This window comes from Silene latifolia, chromosome 9 (assembly GCF_048544455.1).
Source record: "Silene latifolia isolate original U9 population chromosome 9, ASM4854445v1, whole genome shotgun sequence".
Taxonomy (NCBI): domain Eukaryota; kingdom Viridiplantae; phylum Streptophyta; class Magnoliopsida; order Caryophyllales; family Caryophyllaceae; genus Silene; species Silene latifolia.
Genome location: NC_133534.1, coordinates 69,614,959 through 69,638,212, shown reverse-complemented (window position 1 = coordinate 69,638,212; position 23,254 = coordinate 69,614,959). Strand labels below are relative to the sequence as shown.

At 43.5% G+C, this 23,254-nt stretch overlaps 1 long non-coding RNA gene and 1 pseudogene across 2 annotated transcripts; both read left to right on the top strand.

Annotated features, from left to right (window-relative positions):
- The window catches only part of LOC141601176 (putative pectinesterase/pectinesterase inhibitor 41), a 50,031-nt pseudogene extending 42,584 nt beyond the window's left edge, over positions 1-7,447 (top strand).
- A 322-nt stretch (positions 7,448-7,769) lies between these two features.
- Positions 7,770-9,165, top strand: LOC141598147 (uncharacterized). Of its 2 annotated transcripts, none has more exons than XR_012523272.1 (3): positions 7,770-8,070; positions 8,160-8,296; positions 8,540-9,165. It is a non-coding gene; the product is annotated as an uncharacterized LOC141598147 (long non-coding RNA). The 2 variants fall into 2 exon arrangements; XR_012523271.1 differs by having other exon boundaries at positions 7,772-8,070; positions 8,555-9,165.
- Positions 9,166-23,254: the final 14,089 nt, after the last annotated feature.

The following is a 23,254-nucleotide window of genomic DNA, read 5'->3' as shown; positions in this document are numbered from 1 at the left end:
TGCTTATGAATTATGATATGATTCCTTTCATTTGTGGCTCTTAATTAATTACGGTTGTGACTTTTTCGCTTTATTTCAGCTATGACAGCAGTCGGTTTTGTAGCCGTAAACATTAAATTTCAAAATACGGCAGGAGCAATAATGCGCCAAGCTGTAGCCTTTAGGAGCGGAGCTGATCTCTCGGCTTTCTACAAATGCAGCTTTCAAGGGTACCAAGATACCTTATATACAGAACAGGCAACAAGTAAACCTCCAACTCCAAGTGGAGACCTCTCTCTAACTTAGAGAGATGGAGAAACCCAAAAAAAGAAAAAAGGAAATTAAATGTCGTATTTCCTCTGCACCCAATTTCTTTGAACAATTCCCAGATCTCCTCTTTAATGGGATTGATTCCCTTGTTTCCTTGAGCAACTTTCCTAAGTTACTTTTTTTGTTAAACAATCTACATCGCTCCTTGTTGGTTTCTTTCTTCTCTCAAATTTCAAAAGAAATCTACCCAGAAAATTCTAGAAATAAAATTTTAACACCTTTTCTGCACTTTTCGAATTTGATGGCAATAGCCTTAAATTTGAGAAAGCACAAGGGGATAATCTGCTCTATCCTTTAACAGATGTCGGCTACGCTTTAACTCCTAGATCTCTTTCTTGGCTTCCTTTTGTTGGAGTCCACTTTCCGCTCCCTGTGATGGTCTCAGGAGTATCAAGAGTTTTATGCAAGAGTGTTGTTAGTCATACCATCGATTGTCTTGATGCTATACTTTCTGGATCTTCTCCTTATTTCCAATCAAGCAAAACCACAACGACGGTCCGTGGTTTCGCTTGGGCTAGCTTCCCTCCGGGCTTTGCTTTTGGGGTAAATCAATTTTCTCCCTTTGTACCCTCGGGTGTGATTAATTTTATCTCTTTTTCAGTCCTTTGTTTTGATCTATCCCTTTCTTTCTTAGTGGACACTTGGTTGCTTTCCTATATAGCCCGGGAGAGCTTTACCCAGTTCTGTGTCTACTTTGATGAAAGTGTCGATCAAGACGCCCTTTCAGTCCCAAGCTTTTCAGCTGTTCTTAAGAGTACTTATGTTAATTGCCTGTCCAGGCTATTTATAGAACTATATTGCAGTCCAGATTTGTTTTTGCTGTGCAAAAAAATTGTATCAGGTTTATTTTTGATGCGTTTCATGAATTTTTGGGTTAGCTTCTCCAAGTGTTACCCCTGGCCTTTTACCACTTTACCAGTAACGTTTCTTACGTTTTCTTTCCATCAGTTTTTTGCTAAGCTATCTTTGGCAACGTTGAACATGTTTGTTGAGTTATGTGACCGTCAGATATACTTTGTTTGTTGGTTTAGATTCTATCTTCAGAAATTGTGCAGAGTTGAATTCCAATTCTCTGGCTTTCTTAAGCTTGATTGGGATTTTGTCGTCTTTGTTAGAACCAAATATAGTTTCGGATCTCGTATGACTTTTCTTTCAATTCATCGTACATGTAACACAGCATATCAACTGCCCTGGTTATGGTTGCGTTTAGCTTACTGCGATGTTGTTAAGCCAATTATGCATCATTTCGCCTCAAAGTATTTTCCATGAATATTGCCTTTTGGAATGTTAGGGGTACCAAAAGAAAGAATTTTGCCGAAGAACTTAATTTCTTTTGCTCGTCAAATGGAATTAAAATCCTAGCGATATGTGACACTAAATCAAGTTCTAAGCCCGAACCCTTTCTTACAGCTAATTTTGGGTTTAACAATTGCGATTTTATTCCTAGTGCCGGATTATCCGGTGGTATTTGGTTATTTTGGAAAGAGTCTATTTCCATGACTTTTTCAATAAATGTCATTTTTAAGTCGAAAAGATTCATTGCTTGTGAAGTGTGCGACTTAACGAAGAATCTTGTTTTTTGCCTTATTTCTGTTTATGCTCCAGCTCAACCGACTGAAAAGTCGGAATTTTGGAATGATTTGCAGGATTTTGTCCTTAATCTTGATCTGCCTTTTTTATTACTAGGAGATCTCAACGAGATTAAGAGTCCTAGTGAAAAGGAAGGTGGTGCAAAAGTTACCAATGCGCGTTGTGTGAGACTAAATAAGTTCCTAAACAATACAAATTGTGTAGACCTCCCCTTTTCCGGTAATTTTTTTACTTGGAGAAAAAAGAAAAATGGCTCTGAAAATGTTTTTGAAATTTTAGATAGAGCCTTAGCCTCTCCAGATTGGATTAGTAGTTATCCAAACGTACAGTTCTTGCACCATGCTTTCACTAGCTCTGACCACTGTCCTATCTCCGTGAAATTTCATGAGCAAGCTCATAAAAAAGCGCCTCCGTTTCGGTTTGAAATCATGTGGACCCTTCGAAATGACTTCACTAAGATGGTTAAAAGTAGTTGGCAGTACCAATTTCGTGGATCTTATATGTTCTGTCTCTCTAAAAAATGCAAGTTACTAAAGCAAAAGGCTAAGAAATGGAATCAATCTACCTTTGGAAATATTTTTAGACAACTTTCAATTGCTGAAAAAAAGTTAGAGAATATCCAAAACCAACTAGGCTCTTCTCATAATACCATTTTAGAAAACGCACAATTGAGATGGTTGAAAAAGCGTGATGCGCTTCTTGACTATAAACGTGTCTATTGGCAACAAAAATCTCATATAACCAAAGCAATTTTTGGAGATAAGAATACCAAGTTTTTTCAAACTTATGCCACGATTAGACGTAGTAGAAATGGTATTAAGCAGTTTATTAATAAGAATGGTGCTTGTATTACTGATCAAGAACTTATTAAACAAGAAATTTCTGACGAGTTTAAACTTAGGTTTACAAAAAATCAACTTTGTAATTTTAACAAAAATGAGGATTTTAAGTCTATTAGTGGCTTAATTACAGATGAAGATAACATTTTTCTTACTAATATTAGTAGGGAAGAGGTTAAACAAACGTGTTTAGTTTAGCCGTAGATAAATGTCCAGTCCCGATGGATTTCTGCAGAGTTTTTCAAAAATACTTTGGGATATTGTAGGAAATTCATCACCAAAGCGATTTTTTAGCATTTTTTCATTCTGAGAAATTACTAAAAGAAATGAATCATACTTTCATAGCATTGATTCCTAAAATTGAAAATCCTCAAACAAAAAAACCATTTTCGCCCGATTAGTCTTTGTTCAACAATTTATAAAATTATTGCAAAAATCTTGACTAATCGTCTTCGAAGTGTCTTGCATAAAATTATACACCCGTTTCAAGGTGCTTTTACACCTAATCGCTTTATTCAAGATAATATTCTTTTAGCACACGAGATTTTTAACTCGTTTAAACGTAAAAAGGGCAAAGGAGGTTGGATTGCAATCAAACTTGATATGGAGAAAGCATACGACAGACTAGAATGGAATTTTATCGAGGAAACTTTTAAGCAAATGGGTTTTAATGCTAAGTGGATTTCATGGATTATGGCATGTATAAACACTTGTTTCTTACTCGGTGTTAGTAAATGGAACACCAGGAGACGTTTTTAAACCCACTCGAGGTATTCGACAAGGAGACCCACTTTCGCCATATATATTTATTATGTGCGCTGAGATTTTAGCAAGATCTCTACAAAAAAATAGTGATGTTAGCTCTAGTGACATTGGTATTAGAATTGGGTCCGGGGTGGAGAAAATTCCTTTTCTCACTTTTGCGGATGACACTATCATTTTCGCTAAAGCCTCTAACCAGAGTTGTAGAACTATTAAGTCTATTTTAGATAAATTTTGCACGATTTCCGGACAATTTGTTAATTTTGACAAATCCACTTTTCAATGCACTAGAAATATTGAGCGTTCTCTTCGTGAATCCTTTAGAGGCATTCTTCATATGAACGAGGAAGCTCATTTGGGTAAGTATTTAGGATGTCCTATAATTGATAGCAGAGTGACTAAAAATACTTTCGAGAACATTATTCAATCTTCTTGCACTCAATTATCGAAATGGAAAGCGAATTCTCTATCTCAAGCAGGTAGACTAGTTCTTGTCAATGCTAATTTAGCCGCGAAGGGAACTTTTCAGATGCAAAGCTTCCTCCTCCCTTCATCGATCCATAATAGATTAGATAAGATTAATAGAGACTTTCTTTGGAATAAGAATCCTTCCCAGCGTTCTCCTAATTTGGTTGGTTGGCATAAAGTTTGTTTACCAAAGTCGGTTGGTGGTTTAGGAATTAAATCTTCCTGCGACTAATAAAGCTCTTCAAATGAAACTTTTATGGAAAATTCTTATGGATAAGGAAAGTATATGGGTCAAAGTGGTATCTAAAAAATACTTGAGAAATTGTTCACTATTTGATCATAAGCCTAATTCAGCCTCTTCTTGGCAATGGCGTAAACTAATGAGTCTTCGGACTCTATTTAGAAAAGGACTGAGATGGCAGGTAGGTAATGGTAGCAACATTAAGTTTTGGTCTGATAATTGAGTTTTTTCACACCCACTTACAACCAGTATGGTTGATGATGATAGTAACCGTGAACTTAATCTTTTGGTTAAAGATTTCATAACCTCAGACAAGCAATGGGATGTTTGTAAATTATCCAGTTTAGTGAATAACGATATTGTTAATCAGATTACTAACATTCCAGTGCCACATAATGATATTCCAGATACCCTAATTTGGGGGTTGTCCGTAGATGGAAATTTCTCTACCAAAACAGCAACTTGGTTAGCGCAAGGTTTGTTCGATCAAGCTCTTGACAAATGTGAATTTCAGTGGATTTGGAAATTGAATATTCCTCCTAAATTGAAATTTTTTCTTTGGAAAGCCTGTGTTGACGGCCTTCCAACGAAAAGTAGACTTCTCAAGAGTCATATTGATGTCCCACCTCATTGTGTTCTCTGCAACAACCCTATTGAAAATAAAGATCATTTCTTTTTACGAATGTCCCTTGATTGGGTCTGTCATCCAAGACCTGAACATTATTACTTTCAACGAGTTTTTGTCAAATTATGATACTATTATAAGTCAAAGTTTTGTAACGAAACTTAATTATCTCAAGGATTTAATTTCAAAAGATAACTTTATAAAGATTATCTTTATTTGGTGGAATGCATGGTTCCATAGAAATGATATTATCTTTAATAATGTTAATTTAAGTATCAAAGAAACTTATTACTTTATGTAATAATAGCACTAAGACCTGGAATGTGACTAGATTTAAGGATCTCAACAATCCCGAGGTAGAAGAGTCAGCTAGAAACAATTCTAGTAAGGAAGAGATTTGGTGGGAAAAACCTACAAACGGTTTCCTAAAGCTAAATTTTGACGGATCGAGAATAGAAGGTAATAAAGCTGCTTTAGGATATTCTTTAAGAGATCACAATGGTAAAGTCGTTTTGTTGGGAGCAAAAAAGTGCGGATCCAATAGTATCCTTGTTGCGGAAGCACTTGCTTTAAAAGAAGGTATTTTAGCAGCTAAATACTTAGGAATCTCAAAGTTAATTGTGGAGGGTGATAACTTATGTGTTATTAACTCGATTCGAGGTACTTGGCAAATTCCGTGGGAAATTTCTAGTATTATCAAGGATGTGAAATTAGACCTTCATTTTTTCGATGAAGTGATAATTAAACATTGCTTTCGTGAAGCCAACAAGGTTGCGACTTCATGGCTTCATTGGACATTCATGTCCAACTCTTTCGAGGTGGTTTGATAGGCGGTGGCTTCAACTTACCTCCCTCATTCGAAAGGATGAGATAGGTTGGTCCTACCCTAGAGGATCAACCTAGTTTTCTTACCTAATCAAAAAAAAAAAAAAAAAAAAAAAAAAAAAAAAAAAAAAAGATACCTTATATACATATTCCATGAGACAGTTCTATAAAGAATGTGACATCTTTGGAACTGTTGATTTCATATTTGGTAACGCCGCTGTTGTTTTCCAAGATTGAACATACTAGTATTGGTGCCCGGCTTCGCCCGGGCTACCTCTACTTACCCTTAAATTTTTTTTTTCATTAAATAAAATTATTTAAAGTTGCATAACCCATAAATTTATTATTAATATATTTTATTTTTCTACGACATATCCTAAAATTACGATTAAATAAATTTTGAGACAAATTCACTACTCCCGTTATTAATATTTTACTCTTACTAATGAAACAATAGTAATAACATTTCACTACTTGCCCGTAATCATTGTTACTTTCACTACTCCCACCGTAATTATTGTTACTGTCACTACTGCCGACTCCCGACGTAATTATTTTTACTTTCACTATTGCCGCATTAATATTGATTATTTCACTACTCCCGTTGTTGTTTCTACCACTTTCACTAATCTCGCTGGTAATATTGTTACTTTTGCTATTCAAATGAGTGATTACTTTTACTACTTAGGCATGCAATTTTAAGAGGATTATATATTTATAAATATATTACATATATGCATTAAATCAAATCGAAAGAATTATACAATATTATATATTCTGGAATCTAACTTGAATTATTTATAACCTACTTATATTATATTTTTGTATGTTAAATAATTAACATATTTGTACATCTAATAAACTATAAAGTTTAATAAAATTGCATAGATTTTAAATTTAATATATAATTTTATGATGATAATAATTAATACCATAAGTGTGCATGTTTATACTAATTAATTATTTTATTTTAAGGAAATTGACCATCTTCTAGTATTCTATAAATATTTAGGAAAATTACCAAGCATCTTCTTTCTTTTAATCTCCTTGAAATTAACCATCCTAATTAATTATTTTATTTTAAGGAAATTGACCTTCTTAATTAATTATTTTATTTTAAGGAAATTGACCATATTTTAGTCTCTTACAAATGTTTAGGAAAATTACCAAGCTTCTATATAATTTAATTTTAACCCAAACAATATAATATTTGCATTGAGATCCCTTAATCGGGTTCATCACACGGTGCTAGTGATTTAAAACTATATAGTATAATTAATTTGTATAACTTTCTTTAATTACATTGAAGTCCCTTGGTTTCTGGAATTAATATATAGTTTTGATATGCAAGGCAGCCCTAAAGAGTCGATTTAATGCCATCACAGCCCAAGGTCGAACCGACCCAAACCAAAATACGGGTACTTCCATCCATAATTGTATAATCGCTGCAACTTATGATTTGGCCTCGAGCAATTATACGGTCAAAACATATCTAGGGAGGCCATGGAAGCAATATTCATTGACGGTTATATACGCAATCTTATATGGATAGTGTGGTAAATCCAATCGGCTGACGTGAGTGGTCCGGGAATTTCTCCCTTGATACATTGTATTATGCTGAGTACAACAACACTGGTCCTGGATCTAATACTACTTAGTCGAGTTACTTGGCCAGGGTATCACTTGATTGGTGCCGATGTTGCAACTAATTTTACTGTCTCGAGTTTTTCAGTGGGCGATTTTTGGTTACCCTCTACAGACGTACCCTTTATCAGAGGCTTAATTTAGCCATTGCTTAATATTTACTATTTTGCCAAAGGACTATAACTAATGAATGACTAGGGATAACTTAAAGTAGAAAGATAAATGTATTTTACGTGATTCGAACATGCATTTCACATAAATCGGGGAAATAATAATCCTCCATTTGTAATCTTTAATCTATTTTTGGCATTAATTTAGCACTTTATTTTGCTCTTTCCTAGATTTACGATTAGAGCTAGATCCCGTCAATCTCTAGTAAATTTACTACAACAAGAATATATATATATATATATATATATATATATATATATATATAGAGGCGGGATCTCGTGAGTTTGGTTCTTACGGTGAGTTGTGAGTTTGGAAAATCTAAACCATTAAATAAGTTAAGATCAACGACTGGCATTAATTGATCCAACAAATAAACCCCCGACTCCTCACTACTCTATCCAATCCCCACGAAAGGAAAAAAAACCCAAAATTAAATTCACCACCATCAGTCGTTCGTCATTACATATACTTCAATTCCCTTTCATCTCGCGGTTATTCCCCCGATTTCAAGCTCTCTGATGATCCCAACCTTGCTTTGAAACGTTACGGACAATACTTGTATGACGGTCTTATCATCTTCGCTCCCTCCGTCGATCGTAATCTCTTTCTCTCCATCTTTTTCATCAATTTTACATGAATTTGATTCATTATGTGTGAAACATTTTGATTTTTTTGTGTTTTTTAGGTTTCGGAGGATCGATTAATCAGGCGGCTGTGCTCGATTTTGTTGATTCCGGTAGAGATTTGATCGTTGCGCTTGATGTTAATTCTTCTGATTTTATTCGGGAGATTGCTACTGAATGTGGTGTCGATTTCGATGAAGTAAGACGTTTTCTTTTGTTGTTTCAGTTGTTTTTCAGTTAATACTCTCAAGTAATGCAGTTATACTGCTAAAAAGTTTCAAGCTTTCGGAAATGGCAGAGTCTTCATCTGTGTTTGGCTATATTAGTTTACAATTGTCGAAATGTGCTGCAGTACTAGTGCTACTCGATAGTCATTTGATGTTTTCTTAATCAAAATCGTTCGAGTAGGTCTTTTGTCTTAATATTGCTTAATATTCTGTAGTTTTGTGACTTTCAGTTTTATAAGGAATCCGTCGTCGAGCGGCCCGATGGCGGCGGATGAAGCGGTCGAGGGATGTTCCGGCGTGGTTAGGGTTGGGGTTGATTAAGTTGTCGATGATGATTTGCTAGCGGTTCAATTGGTCTTTTGTGGTAATATTTTTTGGATTTTAATTATCGTCTGCGGCTGAGATCCATGACACGCACTGGTTTTGGAGGCGGAGTAAAACGACGCCGTGGCAATGGCTGCTCTGTTTTCCTCTTGGTACTCGGCCTTCTGCTCAGGTTTTCTTTTGGTAGTAGCGTGGTTGAGACAAGTCGGAGGTCTGACTCAGAGTTGCAGGTGACAATTGTGACAGAAATGGAGCCTTGATGGTGGGTTGTGTCGGGCTGTTGCTGGTGTGTCGAGATTGAAGGAGGACTCGTTTCTAGGTGTTGTGAATGGTGACTTCTCGGTGAATTGTTGTTGCTGGTCTGGTGGTCCGTTACTGGTGTTAGTGGAGGAAGGTATGGTGAATGATAATGGAGGGAGTTTGGTGACGGATCTGGTTTAAAAGATTATTTAGAGATGCACAAGACTTAAACTTGGTCGAAATTTGAACGCCATAACAGTTTCCTAGTATTTCCTCATGCTTTGTTCTGGACAGATGGCAGGATGGTTGTATTGATAACATGCGGTAAAAAAAAGAGTAAAAAAATCAAAGTAGTAAAAAAAATCAAAAGTGACACCGGAATAACATCACAATAACAGCAGAATAACAGCACAATAACACGTGGTAAAAAAAAAAGAAAAAAAAATCAAAGTCGTAAAATAAATCAAAGTGGCACCGGAAAATAACATCACAATAACACCAGAATAACAGCACAATAACATACGGTAAAAAAAGAGTAAAAAAATCAAAGTAGTAAAAAAATCAAAAGTGACACCGGAATAACATCACAATAACAGCAGAATATCAGTAGAATAACAAAGACAATAACACGTGGTAAAAAAAAGAAAAAAATCAAAGTCGTAAAAAAATTCACGATAGTTGAATAATAACATCACAATAACAATGGAATAACAATAACAGCACAATAACATATGGTAAAAAAAAAAGAAAAAAATCAAAGTCGTAAAAAAATCAAAGTAACAATGAGAATAACATCACAATAACGAAAGGAATAACAATAACAAAGACAATAACATGTGGTAAAAAAAAAAAGAGAGAAAAAAATCAAAGTCGTAAAAAAAATCCAGGTAAAAAAATGCACAATAATAGCATAATAACACGAGGTAAAAAAATTTCAAGTAAAAAAAATTTCAAGTAAAAAAAATCCGGTACAAAAAGAAAAAGAAAAAAAGGTAACATAATGAGTAAATTAAAGAAAAACATAAGAGAAAACAAAAATCAAAGTGGTAAAAAAACGCATAATAACACGAGGTAAAAAAAAAGAGAAAAAAAAATAAAGTATAAAAAAAAAAGTAACATTAGAAAAAAGAGAAAATAAGTGTAAATGACAATGGTTTTATATGACATGTAAGATTTGATCTTAGCCACTCATCTCTAATATAATCTAGTGGTTGAGATTCCCCCAACTCACAACTCACCATAAGAACCAAAATCACCAAATCCAATCTCTCTCTCTATATATATATATATATATATATATATATATATATATATAGAGAGAAGGGTTCTTATAAGGCCTTCATACCATATAAGGCCCTAAGTCCTTATAAGAGCCCTTGGATGGAAGGGATGAAGGGATAAGATTACATCTCATTGAAGGGTCACAATTCCCCCTCCCTAATCTCATTCCCTAATTGTGTATAACTCTACCTAATTTTGTACAACTCTTCCACCATTCTAATCTCCCAACTCACTTCCTCATTATTCATTCATTCACACTTCTCTCATACACTCATTCTCTCTCATCTTTCTCTCATTCTCTCAAAAAAAAAAAAAACCCAAATCAACAAAAAAAAAACCAACAAAAAAAAAACCAAACAAAAAAAAAAAAATAACTTCATCGTCCTCCCTCCTTTACTCCACCACCATTCACCATATTCAAACACCTCCCTCCCTCCCTCCCTCTCTCGTCTGCCGCCCCCCACCCCCCCCCCACCACACACACAACACCCACCCACAACGACACCGACAACAACAACAACCCGCCGAATCCCGACCTCAAAAACAGTCGCTGTCATCACCACAACCGTCTCTCCTCTTCTCTGCCGCAACCGTCATTTCCACCACCACAGCAGCTACCCTCCATTTCCACCACCACAGAAGCCGACCTCCGTCCTCCTTTTAGATCTCGTCTTTGCTCTTATTTACCACGACAACACAACCAAAAACAAGATCTCGTATTTACCACCAAAAAAAAACAAGATCTCGTATTTACCACAACACAACCACCAACCCCATTGCCGCCACCGCTGAAGCGCGACTTCCGTCCTCCATCTGATTTTTTTTTTTTAAATTTTTTACTTTTTCAGATTCCCTCCTCCTTCCCGCCGTCTCTCCTCTTGTATGTCGTGGCTGCTGTTGTTGTTGTCGTGGAGTGGCGGTGTCGTGGTGGTAAGAGGTGGCTGTTGTGTCGTCGTCCTTTCCGCCGTCTCCCCTTTCTTTTAGATTTTTTTATACATTACAGATCTTGTTTTTTTTTTTTGGTCTTGGTGGTTGGTATTTATACATTTCATATGTTGTTTTTCTTTGTTAATTATGACACCGTCTCCCTCTCTCGTCTTGTTATTGTTGGTTATTTTTAAATTCTAATCTTAAAAGTTCAGATGGTTTTTCATGGTTTTTTTTGCAATATTATTTAAACTTATATGTACAACTTCAGTGGTCATTGTGTACAACTTATGACCAATATTATTTTATGACCAAAGTTATACATTTTATGACCAAAGTTATACAAAAAAAGACTAAAGTTATACAAAAATTGGACTAAAGTTTTTTTTTTTTCTGATTTGGTATTTTAATGTTATTTATTATTGTTGGTATTTTTTGGTTGTTATTTTTTTATTTGGTTGTTGTTGTTATTTGATTTTTTGGACTAAAGTTATACATCTTGTCTATTAAAGTTATACACTATTTGCATTAGAGTTATACACACGATATTTAAATTTGGTTTTGTTATTTGGTTTTTTTTATTGTTATTTGGTTTATTTCAGATTTCGGGTTGGGTTGGGTTGTTGGTTTTTTTTTTTTTTTTTTTTTTTTTTGTTATTTACTTATTATGTTGTTATTTATTTAGATCTAGTTTTTAGATTTTTAGATTTGTTTTAGATTTTTCATATTATTTTTTTTGTTTTTTTGTTATTTTTTTTTTTTGACTAGAGTTATACATCAAATGCCTAGAGTTATACATTGTATGTCTAGAGTTATACAGATTGTGACTAGAGTTTTACATCTTTTGACTAGAATTATAAATATTGTGACTAGAGTTATACATTAAATGCCTAGAGTTATACATTATATGCCTAGAGTTATACATCATATGCATAGAGTTATACATTATATGACTAAAGTTATACAATTTTGGACTAAAGTTTTACAAATATGGACTTGTTCCGGGTATAATTCCAGAGCAGTGATTAGTTACCACCCGTGGCTTGTAGAATGATGTCTTGAGTTGAATCCTTCTTGCTTCTATCGTCCCTCGCGGCCTCCCCTGCAACAATGAACGAACTGAGGGCTTGGCTGTGTGCCAAGCGTACTCACTCCGACGCTCAAGTCAGTAAACTTAAAGGATCAAGCTGTGTAACTTGGCTAGGTATATATTGTAGAGAGATAAGGGAGATATTACCAGATGAATAGTGTATTTAGGTTATAATTGTGAGATCCTTTCCTCAATGAAGGTTGAGGAGTATTTATAGACTTTCACCTTTTGTCACGTAGTGGCCAAGTGGCCAAGTGGCTAGCAGGTGGAAAGACTGATCTACCCCTCGGCCGAGGGACCTATGGCAGGCCGGCGGACAATGTTGACTCGCCGCCGAGGGGTCTTGGATATGAGTACGCGGATGTGTGTCCCTTTGGTAGGTTGTCGCGCCGAGACCCGGTGTGGCGGGCGATGGGATGCATCGGCTAGGCTATCTAAGTCGTTGACTTCTTTGTGGATATCTTTGACCTTGCTCAGTGTGTTGACTTGGTCAGCGGTGCAGAATATGCCCCATCAATTTGCCCCCAGCGTAGTCTATGCCGTGGTATGGGCTCCGATGTACGTTGAGCATGTATTCTGCACAGGTAATTTTTAGAAATTTTCTGCATCGGCTTCTTCTTGTGCATCGGCGTGGCTCTTGCTAGGCCGTGTCGTATACCATATCCTAGGCCGTGCCGTATACCATATCCCCCCTCCACATGGATGCGTGAAGGGCACTCGATGTGGAAAAGAATATGACGCCGCCGTGACCAAGGCCGAGAGTGCTTAGGTTGATTTTGATTGCCCCGTGACGTGCTTCCTAGCTTGGTTGATCAGGTGGCCGGCGGAGACCAGATACCTAGGAATTTGTTGAGGAAGATGAATAGTTGAAGGGATGTGAACGGGCGTGTTGAAGACGCTTGGTCACTGTTGCATTGATTGACGTTTAACTGTTGCGATGATTGACATTCCGTGGTTGCATGCTCGACACGTGTTTGCTCGTTGATTGGCTGTTGCTTCATGGGCTGTGCTCTGATTGGCCCTTCATTGTGGGCTTTTTCCCTATAAATAGGGCAGTTTTTCCGTGATTTTGGTCACTAATTTCATTTTCTCAAATTTTCTTCAAAATTTTCGTCTTGCTAGATCAAGGGCTTCTTTTTCTTCCAATCTTCAGAGTTTTTGATCCGGCTAGCACTTTTTCCTTTGAAGGTAAACAAACGAATTTTTCTTTTCTTTGCTAGTAATTTGTTGTGAACATGTCTCACTCGATGCCGGGGCTAGCACTTCCGCGCCGGGGTTCCCGTCGCGTCTTGACGAGGAGGAGATTTTAGAGGCCATCCCGCTAAGGTTAGGGGGTCCTAGGCCTCCTTCTCCCGTAGATGACCTGCCCCTCCCGGGGGAGTTGGAGGATGAGGATGATGTTGATGTTGATCACGGTGATGGGGCTCCGTCGATGGTGGGAGGATGACTGCCTCGAGTCATGGCGAGGCTCGCACGACCGCCTCGACCGTGTTTGGACGAATAAATTCGCTAGTAGTTCCGGAGGGACCCTGTTCGGAGATCATTTCTTCTTCGGTGAGGGATATAAAATTGTTATCCCGGAGGAGGGTCGAGTGGTCTGTTGCCCTCCCCCGGGCCATATCGGCGTGTACCTTAAGCATTTGGAGTACGGGCTCCGGTTTCCTTTAAACGAGCATGTTGTGGCCATCATCAAAGCTATGAACCTTGCCGTGGCCCAACTACATCCGTTGGCCATGAGGACGATAATCGGCTTTGTGTGGCTCTGCCTTTTTAAAGGGGAGGTCCCTACGGTCAACCTATTCCGCCGACTTCATAGTCTTCGGCCGTCGATCTCCCGAAAGGTGGGGTGGTACAGCGTCCAGACGGAGCCTGGATATGTCTCCGTAAACAAACTTACTTCCTGCAAAGATTGGCTGGGGCGATGGGTGTACGTCCAGGTGCCGGAGGACTACCCGTTGCCGAGGTCTTTCCAGGGCCCCGTTCATTTGCGGTGTGAGACCCGGGAAGAGTATGAGAAACACGTCTCCCGGGGTAGCAAGGTTAAGATGGACGCTTCTTTTGTCCCCCTTACGGCGGATGAGAAGCGGGCAATGCGGCTATTTGATGCTTTGGAGGGATGGCTGCCCCGACTCGGATTATTCTTCGGGGACGAGATGCTCTGCCGCGTCGGCCTCATACCGCCCCCTCGGCCGTGGTGAGTAGGGTCGGTGTGAGGCCCACCTTTACTTGTTATGCTCCTGTTTGGAGCTTTATTACTTCTTTCATATAACTCTTGTTTGGCTCTTTGCGGATCGATTTGGTCGGGACTCGTCGAGAGAAGGACTTGGAGAGGCTTGGGCTTGATAAGGACGGAAAGGTTCTCATCCGCCATCCTACGGTGAAAGCACGTGATCGCCGACTGTCTCCTAACGAAGTCATGGAAAGACAGACAAAGGCGTTGATCCGGAGACGGCTCAAGCACGGGTTCTCGGCAACGTCTTTGAGAAGATCAAAGAAGGCGGCGTCCAAGTCGGCGGCCGCATCGGTGGCAACTCCTCTCCGACCCCCGTGGTCGCGAAGGACCGTGTGGAGGTGATCAACATTTCTGAGGGAGAGGTGACCGTTGCTAAGGCCCCTTCTCCGAAGAAGAGGAAAGATCCACCGTCTGCTTCCACCGTTGCCGTGGAAGGGCCTGCTTCCACCAGCCCTTCAGCTAAGAGGGTTCGAACTGGTACGGATTTAACTTGTGGTTCGGATTTAGCCGGCTCGTTGGGCGTTCCTGACGATAGGCTTTCTGACGTGGCAATGCACGGTGACATGGATGCCCTCTCGTGATTTTTTTGCGGTTCCATCGTCGGGGCGCCGTCCTCACCGAACGGCAAAGGGAAGCACTGAGAAGGCGGCGAGAAGGTGGGTGACCGAAATGTCACCGTGGACTCCTCACCCCGTAAGCTTACCCCTACCGAACTCGTGGCGGAGGGTGAGGAAATATACAAGAAGTTGGGGAGATGGAACCGTCAAGCCGCTTCCCTCATCATGGAGCAAGAAAGGCCACGGCCCAACTGGGCGGCCGATTGCAAAGCTCAAGTTTGATCTTCTTGCTGCGGGGGGGAAGCCGGAAGGCTAAGCGGATCTCCGTCTTTGCGAGGGGCGTGCGGAGGAAGCCGAGAAGCTGCTGAGGGCCGAGAGGGCCAAAGTTGAGGATGCTGATGGCGCCACGGCCAAGATGATGGAGGAACGGGACAGTACAAGGGCGCCTACGACTCGTGGTTGCCAAGAGGGACGAGTGGGAGGATCGGTTCCGAAGCAAGCGAGAGGTGCTCGGGGGCACGCAGGCTATCCTTGCTCAGAAAGAGAAGGATATTGAAATGCTCCAGGATGAGGTCCTTCCTAAAATGTGCGTCCGATTCCGGGGACCGGGCCGAGGAGGCGACCAGGGAGGCGATAAGAAGACTCGTCCCCGAGGGCTCCTTTCCATGGGATAAATTTGATACTCTTTTGGATGAAATGGTCGAGGCCGAGGAGACCGCGGCTACGGAGAAGGCCGAGGCGGCGAAGGCGGCTCGGATAGGCGAGGCCAAGGCGGCTTATGATGCGAAAGTGAAGGAGGATGAGAGGTCAAGTCGCTTGAAGGTGCTCGCCTTCAACAAAGCCGCCACCGATGATGCTTTGTGGCTACCGACGCGGGGAGCATCGAGCATAGGGAGACGGGCGGTCGTCACCGGACTCACCCGGCATCTCGGATAGCTTTAGCTGTTCGGGGCCAATTATTGAGCCTTCTCTCCCTGCCATCCTTTTGGCGCTTCAATTTCCAAGTCTGTACCTTTTGTTTTTCTGTTTCCTTGCTTTTTGTAAAGCTCTGGTAGGTAGAGTTTAGGCAATCCTTATGGGGACGGCCGTCGTTTGTACTCTTCTTGCAGTCATTTTAACAAGGTTTTATCTTTTTGGTCCTCGGCTTGGCGGACTCGATTACGATCCTTTATTTGCCTTCTTGTGTCATTGATCGAGGCGATTTGAATGTATGTCTTAACCGTGTAGACATGTTGACCGCTAGATTGGCGTCTCAATTACACTTGTGTATACGTTTCTTTTTAGCGTATCGGCCGACGTGTTCCCCGTCGCTCTCGGTTTCGGCCGAGGTAATCGGGGTTGCGGCTTCGATAGCAATCGCAATCGTGTAGGCATATTGACCGCTAGATTGGCGTCTCAATTGCACAGAGTATACGTTTCTTTTTAGCGTATCGGCCGACGTGTTCCCCGTCGCTCTCGGTTTTGGCCGAGGTAATCGGGGTTGCGGCCGATAGCAATCGCAATCGTGTAGGCATATTGACCGCTAGATTGGCGTCTCAATTGCACAGAGTATACGTTTCTTTTTAGCGTATCGGCCGACGTGTTCCCCGTCGCTCTCGGTTTTGGCCGAGGTAATCGGGGTTGCGGCCGATAGCAATCGCAATCGTAGGCATATTGACCGCTAGATTGGCGTCTCAATTGCACAGAGTATACGTTTCTTTTTAGCGTATCGGCCGACGTGTTCCCGTCGCTCTCGGTTTTGGCCGAGGTAATCGGGGTTGCGGCCGATAGCAATCGCAATCGTGTAGGCATATTGACCGCTAGATTGGCGTCTCAATTGCACCGAGTATACGTTTCTTTTTAGCGTATCGGCCGACGTGTTCCCGTCGCTCTCGGTTTTGGCCGAGGTAATCGGGGTTGCGGCCGATAGCAATCGCAATCGTGTAGGCATATTGACCGCTAGATTGGCGTCTCAATTGCACTGAGTATACGTTTCTTTTTAGCGTATCGGCCGACGTGTTCCCCGTCGCTCTCGGTTTTGGCCGAGGTAATCGGGGTTGCGGCTTCGATAGCAATCGCAATCGTGTGGCATATTGACCGCTAGATTGGCGTCTCAATTGCACTGAGTATACGTTTCTTTTTAGCGTATCGGCCGACGTGTTCCCCGTCGCTCTCGGTTTTGGCCGAGGTAATCGGGGTTGCGGCATCGATAGCGTTTCTTCCCTTCGAGTTTCCGTCTAATGGCAAATCGTTGAGGGGACAGACACTTTGATGGAGAACTTTGGTGATTCATTTGCTTGTCATGATCGTGCGTTGGGGTGTCCACAATGTGTTCGGACACCTCCGCCGCTATACAAAGTATTTTCTCAAGTTATCGGTGTTCCAATGGCTCATCGAGGCACACCTCCCATGTCTGTCGGCCCGGTATGTACCCGGCCTTATTTCTTCGATCACTTTGTAGGACCTTCCCGGTTGGCCGTCGGTTTGCCATGAATATTTCCTTTGTTGGTGGCGGCCGACTTCCTTAGGACTAGGTCTCCTACTTTTAAGTCCCTTTTGTGGACTCTTCGGTTGTAGGCTCTCTTCATCCGGCTCTGATATACGGCCAAGTTGAGGCGTGCCGTGTCTCGGCTTTCTTCGACCAGGTCGAGGGAAGCTCTAAGGCCTTCCTCGTTTTCACCGGGGTCAAAAGTGGCCGTTCGGAAGGTCGGCACCGTCGCTTCGATCGGTAAGACCGCTTCGGAGCCGTAGACTAGATGGAAGGGGGTGTATCCTGTTGCTTCTTTCTCTGTGGTTCGAAGGGACCACAGGACGCCGGGTAGCTCATCGGCCCACCTTCCCTTAAGATCTTCAACCGTCTTTTTCAAACCGTTGAGGATGGTTTTATTGGCGCCTCACTTTGCCGCCCGTTACTCGCGGGTGGCGGACGGAGGAATACGCAAACTTGATGCCAAGCTCCTCTAACCAGTTCATTATCAGGTCGCTCCAAAACTCGCGGCCGTGGTCGAATACCATAACTTGGGGTAATCCGGCGGGTTATAACGTTTTCCCAGTTACCTTTACGACGGCGGTTTGTGGTCTTCGGCCGGGTGCTCGCTACGGCCTCAACCCATTTGGTGAAGTAGTCAACGGCGACGATTAAGAACTTCCTTCCCCCGGGGGCCGTTGGGAATGGCCCTAGCATGTCCATCCCCCATTGTGCGAAGGGAAGGGGACTAAGCACCGGTTGTAGGTCCCCGGAGGGAGCGTGTATCACCGGGCGTGCATTTGACGATTCGTGCACTTCTTGGTCTTCGTTCTCGGAATCTTGAAGCATGGTGGGCCGTAGCCCAGCTCGGAGAGCTTTGTGGGCTAGTGTTCTTGCCCCCATGTGATGTCCACAGATGCCTTCGTGGATTTACATCGATGCTCGATCTGCGTCGGCCGGACCGACACACTTCAAGAGTGGTCTTATTACGGATCTTCTGTACAGTTCTCCTTCGAACAACAGGTACCTGGCGGCGATCCTTTTTATTTTGGCCGAGGGATTGCGGCCCTCCGGCAACTCACCTGTAAGTTTGTATCTCATTATCGGAGTCATCCACGTTGTCTCGGTCTCTATGTTACCCACCATGCCGACGGTCTCAGTGATGCTTTTCGCGTTCCTGATGTCTACCAGCACGGTTCGGCTGACATTCTTGATAGTTGAGCTGGCCAGTTTGGAGAGCGCGTCGGCCCGGTTGTTCTCGGATCTGGGGACACACTGGATCTGGAAAGATTTTAATTTCGCTACGTCGGCTTTTACCCTCTCTAGGTACCTTACCATTCCGTCGTCCCGAGCCTCATACTCTCCTCTGATTTGGTTGGTGACCAATAGCGCGTCAGTTTTTAACACAATGTGTTCTGCTCCGGCAGCCCTAGCTAGCTCGACTCCGGTTATCACCGCCTCGTATTCGGACTCATTGTTCGAGGCCGAGAAGGTGAATTTCAAGGCGTACTCAAACTCATCCCCGTTTGGGCTGATGATAAGGATGCCGGCTCCTGAGCTATTCGCCGTGGAGGAACCGTCGGTGTAGACCTCCCATATGCCTGGGTTTGGCTCTTCCTGATACGTGCATTCGGCCAGGAAGTCTGCGAGTGCTTGCCCCTTTATCGAAGGCCTTGGTTTGTACTGAATGCCGAAACCGGAGAGTTCCACTGCCCATTTGATGAGCCTGCCGGATTGTTCGAATTTTTCCAAGGATTTCTCCAATGGCTGATCGGTTAGGACCGTCATGGGGTGTGCGTCGAAGTAGGGTTTTAACTTCCTTGTGGCGACGACGACGGCGAAGGCTGCTTTTTCGATTAGTGGATAGTTTCTTTCGGCGGGCAACAGTGTATGGCTGACGAAGTAGATTGGGTGTTGCTGTTTGTCTTCTTCCCTGATGATCACGGCACTGACCGTGGCCGAGGTTACTTGCTATGTATAGGTATAGCGTCTCCCCATTATCGGCCCGGACGGGGTTGGGAGAGTCCGAAGATGAGCTTTCGATTGTTTGAAAGTCAGTGCTCTGTTCCTCCCCCACCAAGTCTTTATTTCCTTTCAAAGACTTTGAAGAATGGGGTGCTCTTATCGGCCGACCGAGAGATGAAACGGGCGAGAGCCGCCATTCTCCCTGTCAGTATCATAACCTCTTTCCGATTCCTTGGTTCGGGCAGGTCTAGGATTGCTTGGACTTTGTCCGGATTGGCATCTATGCCTCTGGCGCTGACAAGTACGCCTAGGAATTTTCCTGCCCGGACACCGAAGTTGCATTTCATTGGGTTGAGCTTCATCTTGTATTTCCTTAGTGAACAAAATGTCTCGTGTAAATCGACCGGATGCTCGTTGTCGGACTTGCTTTTTACAATAGCGTCGTCGACGTATGCCTCAATGTTCCGTCCTTTTTGATTTTGAAACACTTTGTCCACCAGCCTTGTATACGTCGCTCCGGCGTTCTTGAGACCGAACGGCATCATTTTGTGTAATGTATGTGCCGTTGGCGGTGATGAATGCGCATTTAGGCATGTCTTCCTCGGCCATAAACACTTGGTGATACCACGAGAAGGCGTCCGGCGGGCTCGGCATGGTGTAGCTGCCGCCGTGGCGTCGATTAAGCTATCTATCCGAGGCAAGGGATAACAATCTTTGGGGCATGCTTTATTAAGGTTGGTGAAGTCTACACACATTCTCCACGCCCCCGATGATTTCTTCACCATTACAACATTGGCTAACCACTCAGGATAAGTACAAGGCATGATAAAACCTGCCGCTAGTAATTTATCTACTTCGGCTTTGATGGCTTCGTCCTTTTCGACCGAGGAGTTCCTCATTCTCTGCTTGACTGGGCGAGCGGTGGGGAGTACGTTCAACTTGTGAACGATCACCTCTCGATTCACGCCCGGCATCTCGGCCGCTGAGTATGCGAAAACGTCTTTGTTCTTTCTCGGCGAGTCCGGAGGTCGGCTCTGAATTTTGGTTCCAGGTTGACACCGATGGTTATGGTGCGGCCCGGATCAATCTCTACCTCCTCGGTCTCTGCTCCTTCGATCATGCCGATGGTCCTGGTCGTTCCGGATCGGGTGTGTCTTGTATCCGAACGATTCTAGTTACGAGCGACAGCTCTCACCCTTACTAGATACCTTATTGTCTTGTAGTCCTGGGCTTCGCACTCTCCTCTAACCTGGTTGGTCACGAGGAGCGAATCTGTCTTTACCATGATACGTTACGCCGGCGGCTTTAGCTAGCTCAATTCCGGTTATCACCGCCTCGTACTTGGATTCCTTGGGGGTCACTGAGGTAAGCCTCAAGGCGTGCTCGGATACGTCCCCGTTTGGGCTGATGATAACCATGTCGGCCTTCGAGCCATATGTCGCGGAGAGGCCGTTAGCGTGAACCTCCCACAAACCGGGTTCTTCCTCTTTCTTCGAGATGAGCTTATGTGCCTCCCCGGTCCGAGACATACATCAATGTCGGGGCCGGATGGATATTACAGCGTCGATCTCGCTCAAAGTGATCCGGCCTATGAGTACATCGTAGGCAGGTGTACCGTCGATGACCACGAATTTAGACATGACGTTCTTGGCCGCACCTCCCTCGCCGAACCTTACCGGCAAAACCGATTGACCCCGGGGTACCATGCCGGCCCCAAAAAGTCAAGTATAACGGGTTGGTGCGGGGGCTCAAGTCTTCAATCCTCGGGCCGAGGCCGAGAAAGCATTCTTTATTAATAACATTGGTGTAGGCGCTGTGTCAATCGGGCACCCCTTCACCAAGTGGTCGGCTATGTCTAGGTGAACCATAAGTGGGTCGCCGTGAAGAGAGACGACTCTCTCGTAATCCTCCCGTCCGATGGTCATATCGGGAACTTTGGAAGCGGGGTCACTTTGTGTTGGGCGCAAAGTTGATGGCCTGATAAGGTTTATCCAGGTGCCGTTTGTGCCCAGGAGTGAACTCGCCGCTCTCGTCGTCCCTGACGACGACATTGATCACTCCTACTCGCTCGGGAGCGGGCTTGCTCTTTGATCTGCGCAGGCATCGGTTTTGTCCTCTGGCAACATATTTGCCGAGGTTCCCCATCCGAATCAGTTCTTCAATGGCATCCTTCAGGTGTCGGCAATCGTTGGTTAGATGTCCGGTGTGGCCGTGGTACTCACAGTACTGGCTCGTGTCACCATCACTTCTCGGCCTAGGGGGTCTTTCCCATTTCTGGCCCTCGTTTTTGCTCAAAGCGAAAACATCGGCGGCCGACGCGACTAGGGGGGTGTGATCATCGTATCGCTTTTTGTAGTATGTCCCCGAGCTCCCCCCGGCATTCGCCGAGCTTTGTTTTCTGGCGGACTTCTCTAGCCGTGACCTATTATTCTCACGGCGTCTCTCATCGGATCGTGACCCATTGTTGTCACGGCGTCTTTCGTCCGGGTTATTCTCCCGGCGGCTATTCCTTTCTGAGTGCTTGGCCTCGCCGGGGCCTTCCCAAGTCTTGTGGTAGTCTTCCACCTTGATGGCTTGGTCGACCAACTTCCTTGCGGCGTCCAAACCTAGGCCTCCGCACTTGATGAGCTCGTTTTTAAATCTCCTTTTGGGAGGCCCTTCATCGGTCACGAAGGCCGCCCGATTCGGGATTGATTTCTCGAATCTGCTGGACCTCTCCATCAAACCTCTTCACGTAGCTTCGGAGAGACTCGCCCCCTCTTGTCGATAGTTAGGAGGTCGGAGGTCTCTACGGCCCTTCTCTTATTGCGAGAGTCTTGGGTTAGGAAAGCGCCCTTCGGTCGGGCGTAGTAGTACACCGAGCCATCGGGAAGCCCTTTGTACCGGCTCGAGCCATTCCATGCAGAGTTGTTGGGAAAATTCGGCACCAGACCTCGTCGGGCTGCTCCCATACCGACATGTAAGACTCGAAAGCCTCGGCGTGGTCGGTGGATCGCTATCCCCCTTGTATGATAGGGGTGGCGCGGTTTTAGCTTGTTTGGCACCGGGACTTCTAGGACGTAGGCGTTGAGGGGTTGCCAGACCACGTGTTGAATGACACGTGGCGATCGGCTCCTCGCATCCCTATCCCGGCTTCTCCCCTCGTAGCGGGAGGGGCTCCTTCTTCGATCGTGACTCCTTCTCCAACTCTGCTGAGTCGGACTCCTCTGGCTCCTTTGGGATATGCCTCGTTCGTGTGGCGGGGACGCTGTCCTTCCGCGAGTGCGGGAAGGACTTAGGTCTACCGCGCCCACTTTGGGCTCCCCCGGCGTCTTGACTGGGTCAACTTCTCCTAGTGCTCCGTTCAGATTTCTCGGAGTCACGTTTTGGGCCCGGGTCTCCTGGGTGGTTTCCGCCGCTCTTGTCGGTGTGACATTGTGAGCGCGACGCATTGCTAATTAGGTCCAGGACCATTTTCGGTTTGCTATGTCAACCACATGTCCCATGATGGTGACTGGTTGGTCGGCGGCGCGATCTGGCATTATCGGCATCCCGAACTCCGGTTGGATTACTCCGCGGTGGAGGGCTGCTCGACTCCCAGATTGTTGAAGGTATCATCTGGGTGGAGGGGCTCGTCGGTTACGAACACCTCTTGCTGTTTCGACATTTTCTTAGCTTTTTGGGTGGGTTTTTGTGTTTTTTTTTTTTGTTTTGGGAATGAATGTGACTAGCTTCTAGTGTCTTTCCCCACAGACGGCGCCAATTGTTCCGGGTATAATTCCAGAGCAGTGATTAGTTACCACCCGTGACTTGTAGAATGATGTCTTGAGTTGAATCCTTCTTGCTTCTATCGTCCCTCGCGGCCTCCCCGCAACAATGAACGAAGGC